Source organism: Lissotriton helveticus, chromosome 3_1 (assembly GCF_964261635.1).
Source record: "Lissotriton helveticus chromosome 3_1, aLisHel1.1, whole genome shotgun sequence".
In the NCBI taxonomy this organism is placed as follows: Eukaryota; Metazoa; Chordata; class Amphibia; order Caudata; family Salamandridae; genus Lissotriton; species Lissotriton helveticus.
This window is the reverse complement of record NC_136061.1, coordinates 1,547,667,277-1,547,694,501: the sequence shown is the minus strand read 5'-3', so window position 1 is coordinate 1,547,694,501 and position 27,225 is coordinate 1,547,667,277. Positions and strand designations below refer to the sequence as shown.

Here is a 27,225-nt window from a genome sequence, read left to right as displayed (position 1 = left end):
GGTGAAAGACCAAAAAAATAGTTAAATAATAGTTTGTACTTTTACTTTTGAGCCACGTCTCTGACCTACCCCATTGCACTCAGGATCACAGTATTCATACGTTTTGATACACTTCAACTGCGGCAACTACTGCATGCTAAAATAACAAATTAGCTAAATAAAATATCACCAGGTGCAACATGCTCCATAGTTTTGCTTTTAATTAATGTAAAATATGCTCAATTTGCAATTATGTTTGCTTTGTAATCGGTTCACTGTTTTCCATATAATTTGGTCCTATAAGCGCTACTTAAAATGTTGTGCCTATTTGAACAGCTAAAGTACAGATTCCACCCTTAAATTAGTGTGGTAGAACTCATAGAAAACAGGACGTCATAAACAGCAGTGAAAGACTTCACCTTTTATTCTAAAAAAAAAAACAAAGGCAGAATGATAAAAAACACAAAGTGAACATAAACTAAGCATTTCAATGACTATTCCATAGTCGCCCTGCAGTTGCAATTCTTTTTCATGTTTTAGGTCAACGGTTTAACCTGTGGTCTGGAGTTGTGAAACCCCTACTCTGGTTAGCCACGACAGCTTAAAAATTAAGAAAATATTACATTACCATATTAATAAACTGCTTCTTAAGGAAGCAACATGTAAAATAGTTTGATTATGGTTTGTTTCTGTAATTTTGCGTACTGTTTTGCTGTTCAAATCATCGACACTGCTACGGCTGGGGTTCCACTCCTTCCAATAATGACTCAGAGGCGGTGCCGGGATTCCAGTAATGATTATAGGGGCCCACAAAAGTCAGAGGTTCACGAAACACTGTTTTAGAGCACCAATGGGCAGACGCTTGCGTGCGTTATTCTTTTAAAGTCTCTCTAACGGAACAGAAGTGCAAGAACTACAACTACCGGCAGGCACGCGGCTGATGGGAGACTGACGCGTACAGTAGCAAATCAGACCTCAACACTTAAAACCGTAGCCTATGAACGACCGTGAGAGGTTGGCCAATGGCCCCGTTACCAAGGCAGCGCTCCCGGAAGGAGTAGGACGCTGCTGGACGGCGGGAGGCGGCGCGGGAGCTGTGCTGGAGGCAGCGGCAGCCGCGGTGGTCGTGAACCCGGAGGGGACGCAGAGGTTCCCAAAGTGACACCACGTACAAGTACAAGGAGCAGAGCCGCGACCTACATACAGTAGGTAGCGCAGGCGCGTGGCGGCCCCCACTGACAGGTAAGGTCAGCCTTAACTTCCCATAGACTTGAGCCCCCTACCTCTTCGTCATCCTGGTGGAGCTTAGGAACAGTGGCAGGGATTTAAAGGACATCTTTGAACCATAGCCCCCAGCCTTGTCGTCCAGCATTATTGCTCTCTACCAGATGGTTTTACTCTCTCCACCACCCTCCGCCCACTATTATCCATTTTGCGCTGTTTAGGAATGTGCTGTTGTGGAGTAAAGGGGACATCTCTTTTTTTTCAGGCCACATTCGTAGAATCACCGCGTACCTTTTATTATTATTTTTCCCCAAGAAGAGAAGATGTGACCTTTTGTTTACGTTAAAGTTGTTTGCCTTTGTTAAGCTGCGTCGGGTAAAATAAATGGGTGTTCTTTAAAGTGAGACTGCAAACTATGAATCAAATGTCCGTCTTTCAGCCCCGCTCAGATCTTTCATTCAAACGTGTGCACCTTTTAAATGCGCCGTGACCTTAGTTAAAAGCGTGCACTTTTGATTCAAAGTGTGTTTTTAATTGGATATGAGCATCTTTTATGCAGACTATATTGTATTGCAGCATTTACATAGCTCTTACTTACCCATATGTGGGGCGCCGAAGCGCCTGCCTACATATGAGTAGCACGCTACACCATGTAGTGTGTGGTTGGAAAGATGTTGTTTTTGCTTTGATCTTATGAGGTGAAGTGTTCCGTGCCGTGCGTGATGACACGATGCATGTATCCTGTTATGGGATGCAGACGCATAGGATGATGACGAGACAGACACGCAGGTTTATGGTTTTCAGTATGCTGGTACAGGCCCGGTTCCAGAATATTTTATCTGGCTGGGCCAAGGGTGTGTTTGGGTGGGACAATGCGGGACAAATTTATAACAATTCTGAAGGTAGACTACAAGCAGGGTCGGATTGGGATCACAATTCGGCCCGGGCACTGACGAAAAAAGTGGCCCACATTCAAGAGGCGTGGCCCATATTTAAGGGGTGTGGCCCACATTCAAGGGGCGTGCCCTTTCATGAAACACCATTTGCACAGACAAGGAATGAAAGTGGGAGGATACTGTTCTTGCATAGGACACAGGGCCAAGGTGACTATGGCCTACATGCTGAGCAACTAAAAAAAATAGCAAGGCCCCTTTCTGTCACAAAATTATCCCAGCCCTCCAGCACAGGAGCACCTGAAAAGCAGCAAAGCCCCTGCTATTACTAACCTACTTAGCCCTCCCCAGACCTTCAGCTCAGGAGCACATGAACGGAGGTAAGGCCCCTGCAATTAGTAAATTAATCAGCCCTCCAGGCCTCGGGAAAATGTCCTGGCAGGGGAGCACAAAACACAGCTTTCTGGGTCATCCACGGTAGCCAGGTAGCCAGGGGGGAGGCTGAGGTGAAGCTGGAGCATGGTAAGTGCCTTCCCAGTGTGTTCTGGCAGTTTGAGTGTTTACCATTTACTGTAGTATTACCCTTGTACCTGTGTATGGTACCCTTTTGTAACTTGCACACGTCACTTTTCTCTGGTATCACACTGTATGCTACCTCTCACCTTTGTTTACTTTAGATACTTGCACAAGTGCCACCATTGCCTACGTAACCCCTCCCCAACCCAGCCTCAGCTTGATTGCTTGGCAGGGCAGGGGTGAAGGAGAGGCCACAGCTGACAATCGCTGTCCGGCCGCACAGTGAGGCTGCTTTCATATTCTCTGTCTGTCTCCGTGCACTCTGTGGGCTGTTTTTTTTTCTTCTCCCCTTTCCTAGTCCACTCTCTGTGGACTGGGACAGGGGAGAAAAAAAAAACGGCCCACAGAGGGCACTGAGGCACTGGCCCATGCCCGCCTTGCCAATCCGCCCCTGACTACAAGCCCTAGAGTTACACATGGACATCCATTTAACAAAATGCCTGGGGTAGCGAAAATGCCATTGCGCATCCTTGACCTTAATAACATCACTTCACAAGAAGTGACATCATATGACCTTTGACCCTCAATCTTCCTACGAAGTGATGTCACATTACCATAACCCTTATAACATCACAATTGACATTGCTGAAGTTATAATAAAACATGACTAATACAATAACAACATTGAAAAATGTCTGTTTTAGATACCACTTGTATAAGGGTGCTGACGTCACATGAAAGGAATCATTAATCGTTTTTCTTAGTTTTACATGAAAAATTATGTGTTCATCTGAAGAGGATAATTCCACATATATTCTTAGATAATGGTTGGACATTTATGATTCCCTTATGGCTGGTTATGCAATGAGGCATGCACTGTCACAATGGGAATATTATTTATGCTGCATCCTATAGTTTATTACTGTGTGCATCATACACAGACTAAAATACATAAATACCTTCAGAATTCACATACAGAAACAGCCGGGTCTGGTGGACTAATGCGTTCACTATAGGGGCTTGTGGGTGACCTCTTCGTCACAGGCTCAAGTCCCAGCGGTCCCAATCAGCCTGTCATCCTTCTGAAGCCAATAACATGAGTACCATTGAGTTGGGTAACAATAAACCTGTGTTATTCAGTGCCAAGATACCCTTGGGTGAATGTGAATTTTACAAATACACATGTTCTGCTAGATAATTGAGGTGCAAAAGGAAGTTCACAGGTCTGGGCTCCAGTGCCACTGCACCTGCTGCATTATTGGCAGGTAATACCGTGTCCCCACTCCCTCATATTTATTTTATTTTATTTTAGCTGTTTTATAGCGCGCTCAGTTACTACCAGAGTGTCCTGGTGCGTAGAGAGAAAAACAGGCAAGTGGCCAAAGGAAAAGGTAGAGATCTAAATTTTCTTTTTACTATTAGCAGTTTAATAAGCCGTTCTGAAAAGATAAGTTTTTAGTGCCTTCTTAAATAGTACAACATTTTCAGTTAATCTCAGGGAGAGAGGGAGGGTATTCCAAGTCCTAGCCGCGGTGACAGCAAGTGATTGGCCTCCCAAACGAACTCGCTGAAATCGGGGTACTCTTAAAAAGTTACAGTCAGCTGAGCGCAATGCCCGAGTAGGGACATAGCGAGTAAATCTTTCCCTCAGATAGGAAGGGCCAATGTCATGAACTGCTTTAAAAGCTATGGTAAGAATTTTAAAAGTTATCCTCTGCGCTACTGGCAGCCAGTGTAGTTCCTTCATGTGAGTCCGAATGCTTTCTCTACACGGCACATTACACAGTAGGCGTGCAGTCGCATTCTGGATAATCTGAAGCCTTGCGATTAAAAAAGCCGGGGAGCCACACAGCAGAGAGTTGGCATAATCATACACACCACCTAACTGCAGCTTGCCTCCGACATGAGGTACGGTTGGCACATAGCAGTTCTCTTTCGACATGAATACTTTAATGTCTCATCTCAGCCAGTGTAAAAGTAGATAAAATCACCCAAAGTCAGCATTTTTCCCCTTCACAGTGCATACTTAAAACAGTATTTATAAAAACAATGCACTTTAAAATGTGTTCTAGAGGTTCCTTAACTCGTTAACTGCGGCGGTAATTCTGCCGCGGTGTGGGCGTTTCCATGCGTGGGCGGGGCCGCGTCGGCCGTTGAACATGCGCAGCACTAGGAAGGTAGTGCGCGTGACGTTCAACGGCCGGCGGCAGCACGCAAGGTGTTAATTACACCTGACTAGGGTTGCCACCTGACCGAAATGGGTTTTTAAATTAAAAAAAAATTTTTTTTTTTTTACTGACAGCGCAGGTATTTTAATGTCCCAGATGGTACAAAAATTAGCAAAACCACTTAAAGCAAGAGTTTTTTTATCCATTATCTGTACCTAATTCAAACAGCAAATATAAATGGAAAACACTTTTAAATGGATTCTAGAGCTGCAAAGATTCCTGACTATTAAATATAGTAAAAAACAGTTGGAAAAAGTCATGGTACAAATGTATACATACAGTTGTTTTCATAGTTCTATTTAGTATCCTGTCCATGCCTGTGCACACTCTTAAAACTACAACAAATAGCCGGTATTTATTTTGGAAAGGTGACAATGTCACCCCAGATTGACAAATAATGTAAACAAAGTGAAAAAAGCATCACAATGTTTGGCCGTCCTCATGGCCTCTTCTGCTGACTGGGAGGGCCAAAGATCATGTTTGGGTGGGCCTGGCCCACCTGCCAGAACTGGGCCTGTGCTCGTAGCTTTTAACTGCTCTGCAGGTCCCTTTATGTATTTCATATGATACAGTGTGCTTCTCTAGTTACTGCGCTGGGTTGTCCAGTCTGAGTTTTTTTGTGTGTTGTAGTATTCCTAAGCTGGCTGGGTTGGAGGGAGAGAGAAGTGGAGAGATATGTTGGGATGTACATTTCTTTTAACATCCTCCCATATCTGAGTGTCTATGTGAAGAGTGAAGAAGTGTTCAGCTTGTGTATATATATTTGTGATCTCTAGTAAATGGACTATATGAAAGTCCTCCAAAATTAGCAAATTATGTGTGACCGATCTCTTCAGTTATTTTTATTTTTTTTATTTTTTTTATATATATTTTTTTTTTTTATAAATACATTTTTATTTCATCAACATCAGAGTTACAAATTCATAAGACATTGCCAGAGAAACAAAAGTACCTTACAGTTCAGAAAGCATTATCTTCGGGTTCAAAACAAATAAATAAAACATTTTTCAAAAACGTAACATAAAGAGCTATGGTCTGGGAAAGGTAAATCATAAGAAAGAGAAAACTCCTTACAAAAACAATAGAAAACCATCATCAAGAAATATCATACAGTCTTAGTTGCATTAGACTTTCCCCCTATTTCAGCTTATATCTCACCCAGCCTTCGTTTCCATTCAATTATTGGGGCCCATATCCTCCGTCCAACTTCTTTTTTTTTTCCCTCCCCCTTTTTTCATATAGGGCCATTTCTAAGATATATATGGCCAATACCCGAGAGATCCATTGCTGTAGCGTTGGGGGGTTGGGATCCTTCGAGAGTGTGGCTATGCATAATCTACTGAGAGTCATAGCTAAATACAGAAATTCATGGTGGAGAACTTCTACACCCTCCCTCGCTACACCCAAAATCATAACTTCATCAGTCAAAAATAAATTAATCCCCAGTGAATCAGCAAAAAATTGTTCTAAAGATTTTTTATACACCTCTAAAGAGGGACATGATGCAAACATATGAATTGTGTCTGCTTGCGTGGATTGGCATCTTGGACAGACGCACCCGTATGTTCCCCCCCCACTGCGCTATTCTATGAGGAGTATAGTAAAGTTCAAACAAAGTCTTATATTGTTGAGACTGTAGGTTTGCCACTCTTAGCACCGAATTTGACAGTTTTAATGACCTCTCTGCCTCATTTCCTATTAGACCTAGTTTGCCTCTCCACTTCTCATACATTCTGCCACAATCATCCTCTTTATATTTGCAAATTTCCCCATATAGTTGCGAGATAGAGGATCCCCCTTCATCCCTTACACATTCCATCAGCTCAACTCTTTGAAAGTTCATGTCCCCCCCCCCTGTTTCTTTAGCAAAGATGACCTCACTTGTAGGTATTTAAAAAAATCTCTACGCCCTAATTTATATAAGCGTTGTGCCTGCTCAAAAGTGATCAAACCGGCTGCCCCTATAAGATCCCCAATAGTCTTTACCCCTGATGCATCCCAACCCCTCATAACGGAGTCATGAAATACCCCCGGCAGCGATGGATTCCCGTATAAAGGGGTATAATAATTCATTCTCCCTAATTTTAATTTTCTCCTTATCCCAGACCAGACTAACCTTGCGGCCACCAAAGTCTTAAACCTTACTTTTTTGTAATAGCTCCTCTCCTCCTATGTGAGTAGCCATTGATTGGAGTCTTTCACTACAAGTTCATATATGTCTGGGACACCATCTCTACCTCTCCATCTATCTATAACACTCCCCCCCCAGCATACCTCTGATGTATTGCAAGACCGTTGCCCAATAGTATGCCTTAAAGTCCGGTACCGCCAGCCCACCTCTCTCTCTTGGGAGCGCCAAATTTTTTTGACTGCGGCGTGTTTTGCCCTTAGCCCAAATAAATCTATTTGTCACCTTCTCTAACTCCCTGAACCAACAATTGTTAAAAATTAGCGGTATGGTCCTAAATAAATATAACACCTTTGGCAAAAGCACCATTTTAATAACATTGCAACAACCGATTGTTGTTAGGTGTAGGTTGTTCAACTTATCAAAATCAGTTTTAGCCTTATTTATGATGGGGCTTAAGTTCTTTGACACTACTTTAGAAAGATCTGAGGTTATACGAACCCCCAGATATACTGCTGTCTCTACTACTCTTGGATCAACTAAAGATATTTCCTGATTTATTACCACTTGGGTCTTATTTGCATTTAATTTGTACCCAGACAGTCTTCCAAATACAGCAGCTTCATGTTCTATTTCTTTTAGGGCGGACACTGGATCGCTTGATGTTATGGCCAGGTCATCAGCATACCCTAGGATCTTAGTTTCGTGATTGTTCAATGCTATGGGCAAGATGTTTCTGTTCTGCTCTATCCTCCTAATAAATTAGTCGATATATAGAGCGAAGAGTAACGGGGAGCAGGGACACCCCTGCCTAGTTCCTCGTCCAATATCTATTATACCGCTCAGCTCCCCCATGGTTCTAACCCTTATTCTTGGATTGTGGTATAGAACCATCAGAGCCCCCACAAAACCCGTCCCCAGGTTCAGCTTCTTCAACGCAGCCCAAAGAAATCCCCACGAGACCCTATCAAACGCCTTCTCAGCGTCTAAAAGAATCAGAGCCATAGGGTCTCGTGAGGATGCAGTACCATCGAATAACGTAAGCACTCTTCTAACATGCGCCGCCGTTCCTCTCCCAGGGATAAACCCGTGCTGCCATGGAGAAACGATCTTCCCAATTACAGCTCCTAGCCTATTTGCCAACATCTTTGAATACATTTTCACATCGCTGTTCATTAGACTTATCGGCCTATACGACCCAAGGTTGGTTGGGGGGCTTATCTTTTTTAGAAAGACTATCATAGTTGCCTCTCCCCATGACTCCGGGGGTATCGCACCCTCTTGTATATTTGCAACCATCTCAAATAATTCTTCTTCTATCTCGGGTAAAAATGTTTTGTAAAATTCCAGGGGTATAGAATCTGGGCCTACCGCTTTACCTGATGGTAAGTCATAGATTGCCCTCTGCATTTCCGTTTTATTGAATGCTATCTCCAAAATCCCCCTATCCTCTATCGTTAGCTTCTCTAGCATGACACTCCCAAAGTACCCCTCTATATCCTCACTAGGCACCATATGATCGGCTTCATATAGCCTCTGATAGTAGTCCCGAAAGCTAGCACAAATACTTTCCGGTGTTGTTGCAACTCTTCCATTCTCAGCCCTGATCTCAGAGATATCCCCCTTAGTAGCAGCCTGCCTAGTTCGAACAGCTAACATCTGGCCTATCTGCTCACTATACTCATATTGGTCCTTTCTCCACGCCAGATATTTCCCTGCTGCCTTAGACGCGAATAGCTCCCCAACCGCTGCCTTAGCCATAGCAAGCTCATATGTTATTCTGACAATATCCTGGTTCGCCCTGATTGCGCTGCTAAGTTCTTGTTCTAATCTAGCGACTGCCCTTATTCTCGTTTCTACTTCCTCCCTCTCTGCCTTGTTCCGCCTAATTGAGTACCTAATTGTCTCCCCCCTTATACCTGCTTTCAGCGTATCCCACACCACTGCAGGGGGGGCAGAGCCTTTATTTGGCTCCAAAAAATTTCTCATCCATTCTTTCATTAAGGCAATATACCCCGGCTCCTGTAACAGGGCTCTCTCAAATGTCCAATTTGTCACCTTCTTTTGTTGGGCAGAAATTGATATATCTAAGATAAGCGGGTTATGGTCAGACATTACCCGGGGGAATATGCTAATCTTTGCAATAGAGGCTACTGCTGGTGATACTAAAAAGTAATCTAGCCTTACTAAAGCCTTATGAGGGGCAGAATAATATGTACTACCACTCCCTAAGTTATTTTGCAACTCCCACATATCTACTAGACCGTTATCACACATCAATTGAATCAATGCCCTGTGGCTTTTCTTCTTCCGACCGAAGAACTTCCCCGGATCGTTCTTCCACAAACCATTCAGGCCATTGATATTTAGGTCCCCACAAACTACTAATGGCAGAGGCCAGTTGGCTATTTGTGTATTAACAGAGTCCATAACTTCCGGGTCGTCTACAGTTGGAGCATACACTGAACATAGTGTGAAATTAAAGCCCTGTGCCTGACACTCCACCAAGACCCATCGGCCATAGCAGTCTGATTTTTGTCTATTTACAACCACACATCCATGCCTTGCTAAGATCGCCACCCCTCGTGTTCTTGTTCCTTGTGTCGTATATGATACTAGTTGATATCACAGTTGTTCTAAAAAACCCTTTTGAGAAACCTCTATATGTGTTTCTTGCAAGCAGATCAACTCGGCGTGCAAAGTTCTTAAATATTCCCTCATAGCTCTTCGTTTTTTACCATCATTTAGTCCACAAACATTCAACGAGACTATCCGCATAGGCATTTCTGTTTCAATTTCGCTCTTCCCCCCTTCTGCTTTTGTTGCCCTGACTTCTTTAGTTTCTTCTATATCCTGATGTGATGAAGTTTTTTCCCCCTTTATCCTCCCCGGCCCTCCCTTATCCCCCCCTGACCCCTCCAGCTTCTCGCCCCCCCCCCCCCTACCAGTCCGTGAGGCATCCTGGGACCAAGGGGCCCCACGTGTGGGCGATCGAGTGATCCGAACATCACCGCCTGCTTGATCGCCTGAGATAGCAAAAAGTTTGTAACCATATAGTGCTTCAGTTGGTTAACTTTAGTTTCCCCCCTCCTATTTCCTTAGATCAGTGAGTTCACGCAGGTAAGCTTCAGCTTGAATTTCGCTAGTGAAGTTCTTTGATGTTCCTTTATACAATACTTTCAAGCGTGCTGGATTCAACAAAAAGACGGTTGCTCCAATTTTCTCGAATGGGGCAAAGAGTTGTCTCAGCCTCCATCGGCGTTCAACCGTTGCATGTGCGAAGTCTGGACGGACAAAGAACTTATTGCCTTGAAATTCTTTTCTGGTCGTTGGTCTAGCCAAGTCGTAGATTGCTTCTCTTAAGAGGAAGTTTCCAAAACAGACCAGAATGGCTCTTGGGTACTGATTTTCTTTGATAGGTCTCTTGGTGAGTGTCAGAGGAAAGCGGTGAGCACGATGTACTTCTCGTTCCAATTCCCAATGTGAAAGTTCGGGCATGGAAGACTTCAAAAGATTTACAATATATCCCTTGGCATCACTCCCCTCTGCCCCTTCTGCAATTCCCAAGAAGCAGAGGTGGTTTCTTCTTCCCCGATTCTCAAGGTCTTCCATCTTTATCATTAGGTCTTCGATAATGGCAGATTGAGATTTTTCTTTCCCTTGGAGTTTAATAATATCTGCTTCAAGATTTTCGGTGCGGCTCTCCACCGAAGCCATTCTGCCCACTATCTCTGTACAGGTATTATCTACCTTTTTGATAGCGCCTTGGAGTTGTTGAATTGCATCATGATTCCTTTGGCTATCGGTTTTGACATCTGAATGAAAATCCTTTATGGTCTTCAGGACCTCGCTCAGAGATGGTTCTACCGAGCCTTTTGGTCTATCGGTTTCATGATGCTGTTGTTTTCCCTTGCTCAATTCGACTGCCCCTTTTTTAGTATTTTTAAGTTCTATATCTCCTTTAAATGTAGGGGTCGGACTCTTCCGGAGGGGTCTATGCCTTTTCTTTACTTGTTCCTGGTTGCTCCCTTGATCCGTTGTTTCATCATCTAGTGGTGTATGTGATTTTCTATATTTGAATTTCTTCTTTTCCATTTTCTTTTTGGATGACGAGTCGGTTGGTAATTTTTCGTTCTCGCTAGCCGCACTTGCGTCTCCAATTTCGCTTTCAAAATCGCTAGTGATTGAAACCCCAGTTTCATAGATTTCAGAGTTAGATTCCTCTGACGCATCTTCGCCCCCAGCTTCCATTTCTTTATCCCCAGCTTTGATTTGACCGTTAGCCTCCAGATAGTCCCGTTCTTGATCAATCAGATCTGTAGCCAATCCCACCATTTCTGCACCTGTAGTAGTTGGATTTGTTCCATCACTGGATCTCTTATTGTTCATTACGTCCTTTAGTTTCCCATTGTCATTAAGGATACTACTACTATCCTCTCCCTTGTCGCCTTCCTTAAAGGGTTCCTTTGTGAGTGGCGTAAATATGTTAGATATCCTTGGTTGTGTTTCGTCACACCGCCCCGTTAGCTTTGCAGCAGCCTTCAAATTTTTAATAGTTTGCACTCTTTTAGCTTTTTTAAGCAAAAGTTCCATCTTGTCATCAACTTGGTCATCAAATTTCTCTCCTTCGTAGCATTCATTTAACTGTTCTTGTTTCTTCTGTTTACCCCTTTCTCCATCTTTCTCCTTCCCCCTTCCCCTTCTCCTTCTCAGCGCTTTTCAGGGCATTTTTGCTTTGACTTTTACTTTTGCTTTTCTCCAGGTTGTTTTTATATTTTGCTTTGCTAGTGGTAGTGCCCTCTATACCTTCCTCTCCATTCTTGTGCCTTCAATCCTCTAGTTTCAGGTCTTCTAGTGGAGCAATTATTTTTTAACTGTTGGCTAACCGGTTGTTTTGAGCTGCTTTCATGATCCACCGTCGCCGCGTTTTTTGTTATTACTTTGGTCGCTTCTTTCGCCTCTTTTGGCTCAATCTGCTCATTTATCTCATTTATCTCATCCATTTCACCCACATCATTGGCTTCATCCTCCGAGAGTGCTTTACTTATAGGAATCCTCGAGATTGTTTCAGACATTTTCTGTTCTATCTGCACTTGAGTTTGAGCATGCGGTGTCGCCATATAAGCCCCAACAAGATCCTTGAGATTGAGATTAAGATTGACAATGACTGAATCAATATAATAATCCCGCTCTTGTCCTGTCTTAAAGTTGAGCTTTATCGTAATCTGTGCGATCCTGTGTTGGCTTCCTCTCTGTTTAGGCAGGAGTAGCTTTCGCAGCAGTCTATGGTTATTTTGCTTGTTCTGCTTATCTTTAAATCTTAAATCTCTTCAGTTATTTCATGCCTGTTCATTTGGTGATGTTTGGCTGTACAGTGCCGGTGATAGACACCCCTAATAGCAGATGTGCCTTATATGAATTTAATAGGTATAAATTACAATTAATTGCTGATTACTACGTATTTTGGATTTAGTAGTATTGTGTGCAGTAACTCAGCTATGGAAATACTTAACTATATAAGGCCACGTTGAACTCTAGTTCAATAACTAACATGAGGTTGGGCTTGTTTAATGTCAGCAAGGATAGGCCACTATCATATTTCCAAGGATCCAACAAGCGCCAGTACTGAATTTGTTTTGACAACACAATGATTTCAATTTGTGAACACACAACTTAATTATTATGATCACCCTTTAGTTATCACATTGCACATAAAAAAATCCATTCTGCCTATAACTGTCAATGACAGAGGAGAAACATCTCCATGTAACAGAACGCAAAATCACACATTACATGTCCCACAATAAATAGACACCAACACATTGAAACTACTATGATTTGATAACCACAACACTAAAACACATGACAGAAGACATGTAACAATCAACATCCCATTTCTGAAATTGGGAGAAACCAAAAGGGGCACACAGTGGAATGTCCTTACTTAGTCCCTGCTGAATTGGCCTATAACATAGGATCATTAACTTAAACTTTCTTTTAGCTTAAGGACTCACGGGAACTGACCAATCATTCCCTGTCAGCCTATAATTCTCTTTTACATAGGCACACTCCCTAGGTATCAAGCTGCTGACTTGTTTCAAACTCAACATTGATTAGGGGTTCTCTTCAGGACTCAGAACTGTAGGTAAATGGATTGAAATAGTGTCCTGTGGCAAAATTCTTCATGCCCATATTTTTCTTTTTTGGAATTGCTCTAATCGGGTCAAAGCACGGAGCATTGTGGAGTCACTAATCGCCAAATGCAGTGTGGGTTGTGTGAGTCACCGCAGATTTTCCAATGCAAATTTTGGCAGTGTGTCTATTTTTTTTCAATAATGGATGCCTCTATTGTTTGCATTTGAACTTATTAAAAAGATGGAAAACGCCAGATATATCGGACACAATTGGTTTGGCACAGACTTACTTCAAAGTTTTAAAGCAGTTGTGGACATTGTAGGAAGTCTGTTTTCTCAGTTATAAACACCTTCTTTCTCGTTGTTTAAACATGCGATTCAGCATCTCTGAGTTCTTTCTGTTGCTGTTCACGCCATGACAAAAGCAGCAGTTGAACTGTAGGTCACCCCTTTTTAGTTCGAGCCTAGGCAGCGCACATGCGCTGTCTTCGAGACATGTGGTTTTCACTCTAAGGGCTTTAAACATGCCCAGCGCTTTCCATTGGTTCTTTTGTCTGCTTTTTTTAATTCCTTTGTTTTAGTTGATGAATTGTATACATATGTCCTGCCTTTTAGGCTGTTTTATTCTGCCTTGGATACTGCCCCTGCTACATGGATAATTTCACTATCGGCCATATGTTTTGCTTCAGTTCACAACTTTTTTCTTTACGCTCTCTACTTGGTGCTCGCTAGAGCATAGTGCTGCTTCCAGTTCATGTAACCCCCCCCCCCCCTTGTCATTCCCATAACATCCCCTCCTGCCCCGTGCAGCTTGTTATTTGAAGTGTAATTGTTCTGTGATTGTGCCATGTCCTGTCCATCATGCTTGTACGTATTTGCCCGTAACCGATCCATGGAGCCTCGGGCAGAACAGTGCCACCACCAGCTGCTCCCTTGCACACCCCCGAGCTTCACTACAACTTAACTTCTACTAGTTTCACACATCCAGCCCCATGTACAGTGTGAGGTGGCGCGAGCCGGAACTGCCTCCCCCACGCTGCACACAATAGCAGCGCCTGCCTCCCCGGTAGTCATGTGCATGGTGCAGCCAGGCCGCCACCGTTGCTTCTGGATCCTGCTAGAAAGCTTCACTGCCCGGCAGCACCTGTGAACCCAATTTCAGCACCTGCAACAGTGCATTAACCACCCTTGCACAGAGCGAAAACGGCCCAACTTCGGCGCTCCTTCATCATTCTCAAACTTTCTGCGGAAGCATTGCTGCTGATGTCCGGTATCTCCAAGAAGTTGTCCTTATCTGAAAGGTAGGGCAGTCGCCAGCGTGGCTCCCCTGGGTCCCTGCATAGTGGCTGCTACCAATACTTGTCACGTTCATCGTGTGCCACTGTTGGTAGCAGAAAACCATGGAGGGTCACTGCACAGACATTGCGCACAATGCTTGCTGTGTGCTACTGCACAGCATGTCTCATCGTCTGCGCAGATACTGGATACCCGTAGGCAGCGCCAGGCAGTTCTGATGCCACCCTTTCTCCCTGGCAGACTATTGAAGAACTGCGTACACCAACACAGTGTTGGTACTGGTGTCCCATCTCTATTCACAGGCAATGGAGGAGGGTTACTGCATTCACAGTCAGCCCTAGACCATGTAGATGTCCTCGTCTCGCCTATGGCTAGTGTATGGAGGGGCAATGCATGCACACAGGCAGGGAGACATTGTGCTGATGCTTAATCAGCTCTAAAAGTAGCCTGTGAATGGACACCGTGTGTAAAGAGACCACCCAAGCTTGTTTTCATTCCATCTCTTCTCTCCAGTAGATGAGCACAGAGGTGGATTCAGGCTGTGCTGATGGTACCCTCCCTTCATGAAACAATGCTGCTGTCAAGGTTGCTGATACTGTGTGTGCAGTATGTGCTTGTGTGTGCTGAGCACCACCTCCGCATCAGCTCAGCATGACTCTGCACCACCTCACCGTAATTCATCACAACGTAGCACCACCTCTCTATCACTCAGCAACACTGCAACACCACCTCCGCGCCAGTGCAACACCACCTCCTCATCGGCACAGTACCATCTTACCATCAGCACTGCACCACCTCTGCATCAGTGCACCACCACCAACGCAGCCCCACCTCCGCAGCAATTCAGCACCTACACAGCACTGCATCAGCACAGCACCACCTGCGCAGCATTACTCAGTACCACCAGCTAAGCACCACCACCAGCTCAACATCACAACTCAGCACCACCTCAGAATCACTCTGCATCACCAGAGCATCACCTCTGCACCAGCACATCACCAACTCTGCATCACTCAGCACTACTTCAGTCTGCCCTTGGAATCTGGCATCTGTTGATTCTCCACTAGTGTGCATCCACTGCTTGTGTTGTCATTCAGGTATTATTTCCCAACCTCCACCTGGCCATTAACATTAAAAAAACAAGCATTTGCAATGCAATAGGTCTCGCAGCATTCAAGTTTGAGTTATTGGCATTGTATATGACAATGTGTTGCATGAATTCTTTTCCAAACTCTGTATTGGCTGGTGGTGTTTGTGCCCGGTGAAAGCGTGCACTGACGGATGGTGGTGTTTGTGCCCGGTGAAAGCGTGCACGAACAACTTATGGCGTCTGTGCCTGGTGAAAGTGTGCACTGACGGCTGGTGGTGTTTGTGCCTGGTGAAAGGGTGCACTGGTGGCTGGTGGTGTTTGTGCCCGGTGAAAGCGTGCACTGACGGCTGTTGGTGTTTGTGCCTGGTGAAAGGGTGCACTGGCGGCTGTTGGTGTTTGTGCCCGGTGAAAGCGTGCACTGACGGCTGGTGGTGTTTGTGCCTGGTGAAAGCGTGCACTGATGACTTATGGTGTCTGTGCCTGTTGAAAGTGTGTACTGACGGCCGGTGGTGGGTATGCCTGATGAAACCATGTACTGATGGCTAGTGGTGTGTGTGTGCCTGTTGAAAGTGTGCACTGATGGCTGATGGTGTGTGTGCATGGTGGAAAAGCGTGCACTGACATGTTTAGAAGTAAAGTGCGCCATACTGCGATTGCTACAATAGTTAATTGTGGATGTGCTAACCATTGATGCGTGCACTGATGGCTGGTGGTGTGTGTGTGCTTGTAGAAAATGTGCACTGATGGCTAATGGTGTGTGTGCCTGGTGGAAGTGTGCACTGCCAGCTAGTGGCGTGTGTGCCCGGTGAAAGCGTGCATTGACGGCTGATGGGGTGTGCCTGGTGAAAGTGTGCACTGACGGTTGGTGGTGTGTGTGTGCGCCTGGTGAAAGCGTGCACCGACGTCTGGTTCTGTGTGCGTGTGGTGGAAGCGTGCATTGATCGCTGGTGTTGTTTAAATAGCAACATACTTGGGTCCAGCATATAGAGCACTCTTTTTAAACAGGCATTAAGAGTGAGACAGCACACAATGATCCAATGGTAATTACTAGTTGAAGGCAAATCGCATATAGAACATTAGGAACACTGCAATTCTTTACATTGATTCAGACGGTCCTTGCTGCATTCAGGACATTATCAAAAATCAGTCTGTTTCGTGAGAAGTAATACCTTACATCCTAAACAGCTGTTTTAACAGAATGTTCCCGACTTTAAAAAGAGAGATGACTAAAACATTGGCAGGGAGGCAGCATCCTGAATTTAGGTTGTATGAATGTTACTTTATTGTTTGACTGAAAGAAAAAAGCTCAACTATAATAAACTCCTAGCCAACGCTGCAACACCATTCTGCCAGCTAAGCAAGCCGAGTAAGAAGGGATGTGCGGACTTCACCCGAAGGTGTCAGAGCGAATTCACAATAGAAACAGAACTGATACATGAGAACATTACTAGTGAACAAAATACAAAGGCAAACGTTACATTACATGAGGCAAAAGTGACAATGATAACAAACCGTGCCTTACACAGTGTGTAAGGCACTTTTTGTTATCTTAGTCTAAGCCCGCCTGATTCTATGAAATGGCGGCGGGACGCGGGACAGGCCTTTATCCTTTTCTTTCACTTTCCGTTCCGCACTTCCGCCGCCGCGTATGCGCGTGCCGCGTGCGTGGGGGGCGTGGGCAGCAGGGCTGGCTGCTGCTGAGTGGTGGTGAGCAATGCCAGGCAGCCCCAGGGCACGCACAACATTATGCGGGCCAATAAGCAGTAAGCCCCTGTGCGTGGCATATGGGGCGCGGCAGGCGGCGCGCATAGCCAAAGAAGAAGACAAGAGAAGAACAACGAAAACTACGAACTTAACTGCCTTCCAAGTCCAAGACAAAGCAGCCAGGCGGCCAGGCCCGCCCACGCTGAGCTGCCCTGTCCGATTTCCGAATCCGAGTCCGAAGACCAAAGTAAGTCACTCAGAGTCTGTCACTCCGTCTCCGTCACCGACCGGCGGGGCAGGGCTGCTGCTGGCTGCCTGCCTCCAGGCCTGCTGCGTGCACTAATTAGTTGCTTTCCTGTCGCGCATTTGCCTGCTTCTTATTTATGTCCCAACTTGTCACTCGTGTTTGTCCCTCCTATAGAACATGCTTTCTCGCTTCTGTACTTCTTTGCTCCCGGGGCCGCACTCAGTGTTGCTCTCTGTTCTTGCCTGTGTGCCGCTTCCCTCCATATTGGGTTCGCCCTTGCACTCAACCAGCCCCCCAACCCCTGTTGCTTCCTCGCCTGCTCCATTTGCCCTCGGCTGCTGCTGAAGCAAGCAAGCAGGCAAGCCTATATTATAATAGTTACAGTGCGCAACGCACGCCAGGGACGGATGGTAACGGGCCCCGGCCTATAAACATTAATTATGGTGCCGTGGTGCGCACGCCCTACCGGCCTGGCCTGAGCCTTTTTAAAATTAATTAAATAGTTGGTAGTGGTACGCACTGGAGCCGGGCCGGGTCTTCATAATTAAAATGGTGCACGGGAGTGGCGGCGCGCAGAGTAGTGCTATTTTTATTTTGTATAGTGGTCATTTTCCTGCAGTTTTGCTCTTTTAGACTACTGTAAATAAAATGCGCTTTTATCAGCCAACGTAACGGTGTTCAATGAATTGGTCTTGTTAAGATGAATAGCTAAAATACTAGATTGTTATTCCATCATGTTTTTAAATGTTCAGCATCACATGCTTACTTTCGTGAGCTTTCTATGTACTTATGACATATGCATCATCGTTATAGTTGCTTCAGTCAAGGAAAAAATGCGTGTCTCTGCATCAGATGTTTGGTGATTAGCAGCTGTCCTAAGCAGGTGTTACAAAAGGAACCTTACATTATTAATCTAGTATGTTTGCACTCCGGAATTTTTCAAGCTAGCTCAGTTGGTTGATGCACCTGTTACAATGATGCAACTCTGAATCTGCACTCTGAATCTGCACTCTGAATCTGCACTCTGAATCTCCACTCTGAATCTCCACTCTGAAGCTCCACTCTGAAGCTCCACTCTGAAGCTCCACTCTGAAGCTCCACTCTGAAGCTCCACTCTGAAGCTCCACTCTGAAGCTCCACTCTGAAGCTCCACTCTGAAGCTCCACTCTGAAGCTCCACTCTGAAGCTCCACTCTGAAGCTCCACTCTGAAGCTCCACTCTGAAGCTCCACTCTGAAGCTCCACTCTGAAGCTCCACTCTGAAGCTCCACTCTGAAGCTCCACTCTGAAGCTCCACTCTGAAGCTCCACTCTGAAGCTCCACTCTGAAGCTCCACTCTGAAGCTCCACTCTGAAGCTCCACTCTGAAGCTCCACTCTGAAGCTCCACTCTGAAGCTCCACTCTGAAGCTCCACTCTCCACTCTGAAGCTCCACTCTGAATCTCCACTCTCCACTCTGAAGCTCCACTCTGAAGCTCCACTCTGAAGCTCCACTCTACTCTGAAGCTCCACTCTGAAGCTCCACTCCACTCTGAAGCTCCACTCTGAAGCTCCACTCCACTCTGAAGCTCCACTCCGAATCTGCACTCTGCACTCCGAAGCTCCACTCTGAAGCTCCACTCTGAAGCTCCACTCTGAAGCTCCACTCTGAAGCTCCACTCTGAAGCTCCACTCTGAAGCTCCACTCTGAAGCTCCACTCTGAAGCTCCACTCTGAATCTGCACTCTGCACTCCGAAGCTCCACTCCGAAGCTCCACTCTGAAGCTCCACTCTGAAGCTCCACTCTGAAGCTCCACTCTGAAGCTCCACTCTGAAGCTCCACTCTGAAGCTCCACTCTGAAGCTCCACTCTCCACTCTGAAGCTCCACTCTGAAGCTCCACTCTGCACTCTGAAGCTCCACTCTGAAGCTCCACTCTGCACTCTGAAGCTCCACTCTGAAGCTCCACTCTGCACTCTGAAGCTCCACTCTGAAGCTCCACTCTGCACTCTGAAGCTCCACTCTGAAGCTCCACTCTGAAGCTCCACTCTGAAGCTCCACTCTGAAGCTCCACTCTGAAGCTCCACTCTGAAGCTCCACTCTGAAGCTCCACTCTGAAGCTCCACTCTGAAGCTCCACTCTGAAGCTCCACTCTGAAGCTCCACTCTGAAGCTCCACTCTGAAGCTCCACTCTGCACTCTGAAGCTCCACTCTGCACTCTGAAGCTCCACTCTGCACTCTGAAGCTCCACTCTGCACTCTGAAGCTCCACTCTGCACTCTGAAGCTCCACTCTGCACTCTGAAGCTCCACTCTGCACTCTGAAGCTCCACTCTGAAGCTCCACTCTGAAGCTCCACTCTGAAGCTCCACTCTGAAGCTCCACTCTGAAGCTCCACTCTGAAGCTCCACTCTGCACTCTGAAGCTCCACTCTGCACTCTAAAGCTCCACTCTGCACTCTGAAGCTCCACTCTGAAGCTCCACTCTGAAGCTCCACTCTGAAGCTCCACTCTGAAGCTCCACTCTGAAGCTCCACTCTGAATCTGCACTCTGAATCTGCACTCTGAAGCTCCACTCTGCACTCTGAAGCTCCACTCTGAATCTGAACTCTGAAGCTCCACTCTGAATCTGCACTCTGCACTCTGAATTTGCACTCTGAATCTCCACTCTGTACTCTGAATCTCCACTCTGTACTCTGAATCTCCACTCTGCACTCTGAAGCTCCACTCTGCACTCTGAAGCTCCACTCTGAATCTCCACTCTGCAGCTCCACTCTGAATCTCCACTCTGCACTCTGAAGCTCCACTCTGAATCTCCACTCTGCACTCTGAAGCTCCACTCTGCACTCTGAAGCTCCACTCTGCACTCTGAATCTCAACTCTGAAGCTCCACTCTCCACTCTGAATCTCCACTCTGAAGCTCCACTCTCCACTCTGAATCTCCACTCTGAAGCTCCACTCTCCACTCTGAATCTCCACTCTGAATCTCCACTCTCCACTCTGAAGCTCCACTCTGAAGCTCCACTCCACTCTGAAGCTCCACTCTGAAGCTCCACTCTGAAGCTCCACTCCACTCTGAAGCTCCACTCCGAATCTGCACTCTGCACTCCGAAGCTCCACTCTGAAGCTCCACTCTGAAGCTCCACTCTGAAGCTCCACTCTGAAGCTCCACTCTGAAGCTCCACTCTGAAGCTCCACTCTGAAGCTCCACTCTGAAGCTCCACTCTGCACTCTGAAGCTCCACTCTGAAGCTCCACTCTGCACTCTGAAGCTCCACTCTGAAGCTCCACTCTGCACTCTGAAGCTCCACTCTGAAGCTCCACTCTGCACTCTGAAGCTCCACTCTGAAGCTCCACTCTGCACTCTGAAGCTCCACTCCGAAGCTCCACTCCGAAGCTCCACTCTGAAGCTCCACTCTGAAGCTCCACTCTGAAGCTCCACTCTGAAGCTCCACTCTGCACTCTGAAGCTCCGCTCTGAAGCTCCACTCTGAAGCTCCACTCTGAAGCTCCACTCTGAAGCTCCACTCTGAAGCTCCACTCTGAAGCTCCACTCTGAAGCTCCACTCTGAAGCTCCACTCTGAAGCTCCACTCTGAAGCTCCACTCTGAAGCTCCACTCTGAAGCTCCACTCTGAAGCTCCACTCTGCACTCTGAAGCTCCACTCTGAAGCTCCACTCTGCACTCTGAAGCTCCACTCTGAAGCTCCACTCTGCACTCTGAAGCTCCACTCTGAAGCTCAGCTCCACTCCGAATCTGCACTCTGAATCTGCACTCTGAATCTGCACTCTGAATCTCCACTCTGAATCTCCACTCTGAATCTCCACTCTGAAGCTCCACTCTGAAGCTCCACTCTGAAGCTCCACTCTGAAGCTCCACTCTGAAGCTCCACTCTGAAGCTCCACTCTGAAGCTCCACTCTGAAGCTCCACTCTGAAGCTCCACTCTGAAGCTCCACTCTGAAGCTCCACTCTGAAGCTCCACTCTGAAGCTCCACTCTCCACTCTGAAGCTCCACTCTGAAGCTCCACTCTGAAGCTCCACTCCACTCTGAAGCTCCACTCTGAAGCTCCACTCCACTCTGAAGCTCCACTCCGAATCTGCACTCTGCACTCCGAAGCTCCACTCTGAAGCTCCACTCTGAAGCTCCACTCTGAAGCTCCACTCTGAAGCTCCACTCTGAAGCTCCACTCTGAAGCTCCACTCTGAAGCTCCACTCTGAAGCTCCACTCTGAAGCTCCACTCTGAAGCTCCACTCTGAAGCTCCACTCTGAAGCTCCACTCTGAAGCTCCACTCTGAAGCTCCACTCTGAAGCTCCACTCTGAAGCTCCACTCTGAAGCTCCACTCTGAAGCTCCACTCTGAAGCTCCACTCTGAAGCTCCACTCTGAAGCTCCACTCTGCACTCTGAAGCTCCACTCTGCACTCTGAAGCTCCACTCTGAAGCTCCACTCTGCACTCTGAAGCTCCACTCTGAAGCTCCACTCTGAAGCTCCACTCTGAAGCTCCACTCTGAAGCTCCACTCTGAAGCTCCACTCTGAAGCTCCACTCTGAAGCTCCACTCTGAAGCTCCACTCTGAAGCTCCACTCTGAAGCTCCACTCTGAAGCTCCACTCTGAAGCTCCACTCTGAAGCTCCACTCTGAAGCTCCACTCTGAAGCTCCACTCTGAAGCTCCACTCTGAAGCTCCACTCCGAAGCTCCACTCTGAAGCTCCACTCCACTCTGAAGCTCCACTCCGAATCTGCACTCTGCACTCCGAAGCTCCACTCTGAAGCTCCACTCTGAAGCTCCACTCTGAAGCTCCACTCTGAAGCTCCACTCTGAAGCTCCACTCTGAAGCTCCACTCTGAAGCTCCACTCTGAAGCTCCACTCTGAAGCTCCACTCTGAAGCTCCACTCTGCACTCTGAAGCTCCACTCTGAAGCTCCACTCTGCACTCTGAAGCTCCACTCTGAAGCTCCACTCTGCACTCTGAAGCTCCACTCTGAAGCTCCACTCTGAAGCTCCACTCTGAAGCTCCACTCTGAAGCTCCACTCTGAAGCTCCACTCTGAAGCTCCACTCTGAAGCTCCACTCTGAAGCTCCACTCTGAAGCTCCACTCTGAAGCTCCACTCTGAAGCTCCACTCTGCACTCTGAAGCTCCACTCTGCACTCTGAAGCTCCACTCTGCACTCTGAAGCTCCACTCTGAAGCTCCACTCTGAAGCTCCACTCTGAAGCTCCACTCTGAAGCTCCACTCTGAAGCTCCACTCTGAAGCTCCACTCTGCACTCTGAAGCTCCACTCTGAAGCTCCACTCTGCACTCTGAAGCTCCACTCTGAAGCTCCACTCTGCACTCTGAAGCTCCACTCTGCACTCTGAAGCTCCACTCTGAAGCTCCACTCTGCACTCTGAAGCTCCACTCTGAAGCTCCACTCTGAAGCTCCACTCTGAAGCTCCACTCTGAAGCTCCACTCTGAAGCTCCACTCTGAAGCTCCACTCTGAAGCTCCACTCTGAAGCTCCACTCTGAAGCTCCACTCTGCACTCTGAAGCTCCACTCTGAAGCTCCACTCTGAAGCTCCACTCTGAAGCTCCACTCTGAAGCTCCACTCTGAAGCTCCACTCCGAAGCTCCACTCTGAAGCTCCACTCTGAAGCTCCACTCTGAAGCTCCACTCTGCACTCTGAAGCTCCACTCTGAAGCTCCACTCTGAAGCTCCACTCTGCACTCTGAAGCTCCACTCTGCACTCTGAAGCTCCACTCTGAAGCTCCACTCTGAAGCTCCACTCTGAAGCTCCACTCTGAAGCTCCACTCTGAAGCTCCACTCTGAAGCTCCACTCTGAAGCTCCACTCTGCACTCTGAAGCTCCACTCTGCACTCTGAAGCTCCACTCTGCACTCTGAAGCTCCACTCTGAAGCTCCACTCTGAAGCTCCACTCTGAAGCTCCACTCTGAAGCTCCACTCTGAAGCTCCACTCTGCACTCTGAAGCTCCACTCTGAAGCTCCACTCTGCACTCTGAAGCTCCACTCTGCACTCTGAAGCTCCACTCTGAAGCTCCACTCTGCACTCTGAAGCTCCACTCTGAAGCTCCACTCTGAAGCTCCACTCTGAAGCTCCACTCTGCACTCTGCAGCTCCACTCTGAAGCTCCACTCTGAAGCTCCACTCTGCACTCTGAAGCTCCACTCTGAAGCTCCACTCTGCACTCTGAAGCTCCACTCTGAAGCTCCACTCTGAAGCTCCACTCTGCAGCTCCACTCTGCAGCTCCACTCTGAATCTGAAGCTCCACTCTGAAGCTCCACTCTGAAGCTCCACTCTGAAGCTCCACTCTGAAGCTCCACTCTGCACTCTGAAGCTCCACTCTGCACTCTGAAGCTCCACTCTGCACTCTGAAGCTCCACTCTGAAGCTCCACTCTGCACTCTGAAGCTCCACTCTGCACTCTGAAGCTCCACTCTGCACTCTGAAGCTCCACTCTGAAGCTCCACTCTGCACTCTGAAGCTCCACTCTGAAGCTCCACTCTGCACTCTGAAGCTCCACTCTGAAGCTCCACTCTGAAGCTCCACTCTGAAGCTCCACTCTGAAGCTCCACTCTGAAGCTCCACTCTGAAGCTCCACTCTGAAGCTCCACTCTGAAGCTCCACTCTGAAGCTCCACTCTGAAGCTCCACTCTGCACTCTGAAGCTCCACTCTGAAGCTCCACTCTGCACTCTGAAGCTCCACTCTGAAGCTCCACTCTGCAGCTCCACTCTGCACTCTGAAGCTCCACTCTGAAGCTCCACTCTGCACTCTGAAGCTCCACTCTGCACTCTGAAGCTCCACTCTGAAGCTCCACTCTGCACTCTGAAGCTCCACTCTGAAGCTCCACTCTGCACTCTGAAGCTCCACTCTGAAGCTCCACTCTGCACTCTGAAGCTCCACTCTGAAGCTCCACTCTGCACTCTGAAGCTCCACTCTGAAGCTCCACTCTGAAGCTCCACTCTGCACTCTGAAGCTCCACTCTGCACTCTGAAGCTCCACTCTGCACTCTGAAGCTCCACTCTGCACTCTGAAGCTCCACTCTGAAGCTCCACTCTGCACTCTGAAGCTCCACTCTGAAGCTCCACTCTGCACTCTGAAGCTCCACTCTGAAGCTCCACTCTGCACTCTGAAGCTCCACTCTGAAGCTCCACTCTGCACTCTGAAGCTCCACTCTGAAGCTCCACTCTGAAGCTCCACTCTGCACTCTGAAGCTCCACTCTGAAGCTCCACTCTGAAGCTCCACTCTGAAGCTCCACTCTGAAGCTCCACTCTGAAGCTCCACTCTGAAGCTCCACTCTGAAGCTCCACTCTGCACTCTGAAGCTCCACTCTGCACTCTGAAGCTCCACTCTGCACTCTGAAGCTCCACTCTGCACTCTGAAGCTCCACTCTGAAGCTCCACTCTGCACTCTGAAGCTCCACTCTGAAGCTCCACTCTGCACTCTGAAGCTCCACTCTGAAGCTCCACTCTGCACTCTGAAGCTCCACTCTCCACTCTGAATCTCCACTCTGAAGCTCCACTCTCCACTCTGAATCTCCACTCTGAAGCTCCACTCTCCACTCTGAATCTCCACTCTGAATCTCCACTCTCCACTCTGAAGCTCCACTCTGAAGCTCCACTCTGAAGCTCCACTCCACTCTGAAGCTCCACTCTGAAGCTCCACTCTGAAGCTCCACTCCACTCTGAAGCTCCACTCCGAATCTGCACTCTGAATCTGCACTCTGCACTCCGAAGCTCCACTCTGAAGCTCCACTCTGAAGCTCCACTCTGAAGCTCCACTCTGAAGCTCCACTCTGAAGCTCCACTCTGCACTCTGAAGCTCCACTCTGAAGCTCCACTCTGCACTCTGAAGCTCCACTCTGAAGCTCCACTCTGCACTCTGAAGCTCCACTCTGAAGCTCCACTCCACTCTGAAGCTCACTCCGAAGCTCCACTCCGAAGCTCCACTCCACTCTGAAGCTCCACTCCACTCTGAAGCTCACTCCGAAGCTCCACTCCGAAGCTCCACTCTGAAGCTCCACTCTGAAGCTCCACTCTGAAGCTCCACTCTGAAGCTCCACTCTGAAGCTCCACTCTGAAGCTCCACTCTGAAGCTCCACTCTGCACTCTGAAGCTCCGCTCTGAAGCTCCACTCTGAAGCTCCACTCTGAAGCTCCACTCTGAAGCTCCACTCTGAAGCTCCACTCTGAAGCTCCACTCTGAAGCTCCACTCTGCACTCTGAAGCTCCACTCTGAAGCTCCACTCTGCACTCTGAAGCTCCACTCTGAAGCTCAGCTCCACTCCGAAGCTCCACTCTGAATCTGCACTCTGAATCTGCACTCTGAATCTCCACTCTGAATCTCCACTCTGAATCTCCACTCTGAATCTCCACTCTGAAGCTCCACTCTGAAGCTCCACTCTGAAGCTCCACTCTGAAGCTCCACTCTGAAGCTCCACTCTGAAGCTCCACTCTCCACTCTGAAGCTCCACTCTGAATCTCCACTCTCCACTCTGAAGCTCCACTCTGAAGCTCCACTCTGAAGCTCCACTCCACTCTGAAGCTCCACTCCGAATCTGCACTCTGCACTCCGAAGCTCCACTCTGAAGCTCCACTCTGAAGCTCCACTCTGAAGCTCCACTCTGAAGCTCCACTCTGAAGCTCCACTCTGAAGCTCCACTCTGAAGCTCCACTCTGAAGCTCCACTCTGAAGCTCCACTCTGAAGCTCCACTCTGAAGCTCCACTCTGAAGCTCCACTCTGAAGCTCCACTCTGAAGCTCCACTCTGAAGCTCCACTCTGAAGCTCCACTCTGAAGCTCCACTCTGAAGCTCCACTCTGAAGCTCCACTCTGAAGCTCCACTCTGAAGCTCCACTCTGAATCTGCACTCTGCACTCCGAAGCTCCACTCCGAAGCTCCACTCTGAAGCTCCACTCTGAAGCTCCACTCTGAAGCTCCACTCTGAAGCTCCACTCTGCACTCTGAAGCTCCACTCTGAAGCTCCACTCTGCACTCTGAAGCTCCACTCTGAAGCTCCACTCTGCACTCTGAAGCTCCACTCTGAAGCTCCACTCTGCACTCTGAAGCTCCACTCTGAAGCTCCACTCTGAAGCTCCACTCCGAAGCTCCACTCCGAAGCTCCACTCTGAAGCTCCACTCTGCACTCTGAAGCTCCACTCTGAAGCTCCACTCTGAAGCTCCACTCTGAAGCTCCACTCTGAAGCTCCACTCTGAAGCTCCACTCTGAAGCTCCACTCTGAAGCTCCACTCTGAAGCTCCACTCTGAAGCTCCACTCTGCACTCTGAAGCTCCACTCGGAAGCTCCACTCGGAAGCTCCACTCGGAAGCTCCACTCGGAAGCTCCACTCGGAAGGGGCAAAGATCGGAGCATCACGGAACTAAAACAAATATAAACAAGGGCTGTGAGTTACTCTGCGCATGCGCGGGGGCAAGCCTGTTCATTCCAAGCCAGCCTCAGCCAGCCTCGGGAAAAACGAAAGTAATAAAAAAGCGAAACTGACACTGCCACTGCAGACAATGCTGCGCGATGCCGAGGTGAAATCCGGCACTGAAAACGCTCGTAACACTTTGGTGTCCACTCTCCTAAAAACGGATCACATTAGTTGTCGAGCTGACAGCATTCATGCTTCGCATGAATGCTAACGTCAGCTCGACCTAATGATAACAAACAAGCATTAGAACAGGCAGGAAGAAGTTGCCAGTGTTGCAAGGACATAAAAACTAGAAGACATTTTTATTTTAATTCATTTTTAATAGGGTCGTTCAGTACACAATGTCTTCGCTTAAATAGAAGGCAACAAAAATGTTTA

At 47.6% G+C, this 27,225-nt stretch overlaps 1 protein-coding gene across 6 annotated transcripts in view; it reads left to right on the top strand.

Moving 5' to 3' along the window:
* Positions 1–1,008: 1,008 nt before the first annotated feature.
* Positions 1,009–27,225, top strand: part of CEP164 (centrosomal protein 164) — a 385,375-nt gene continuing 359,158 nt past the window's right edge. For 5 of the 6 annotated variants that reach the window (XM_078682279.1, XM_078682276.1, XM_078682274.1 and 2 more), the window contains exon 1: positions 1,009–1,221. The gene's annotated coding sequence lies outside the window, so the exon portion shown is untranslated. The remainder of the gene's footprint in view (positions 1,222–27,225) is intronic. The other variant, XM_078682278.1, reaches the window with a different exon arrangement.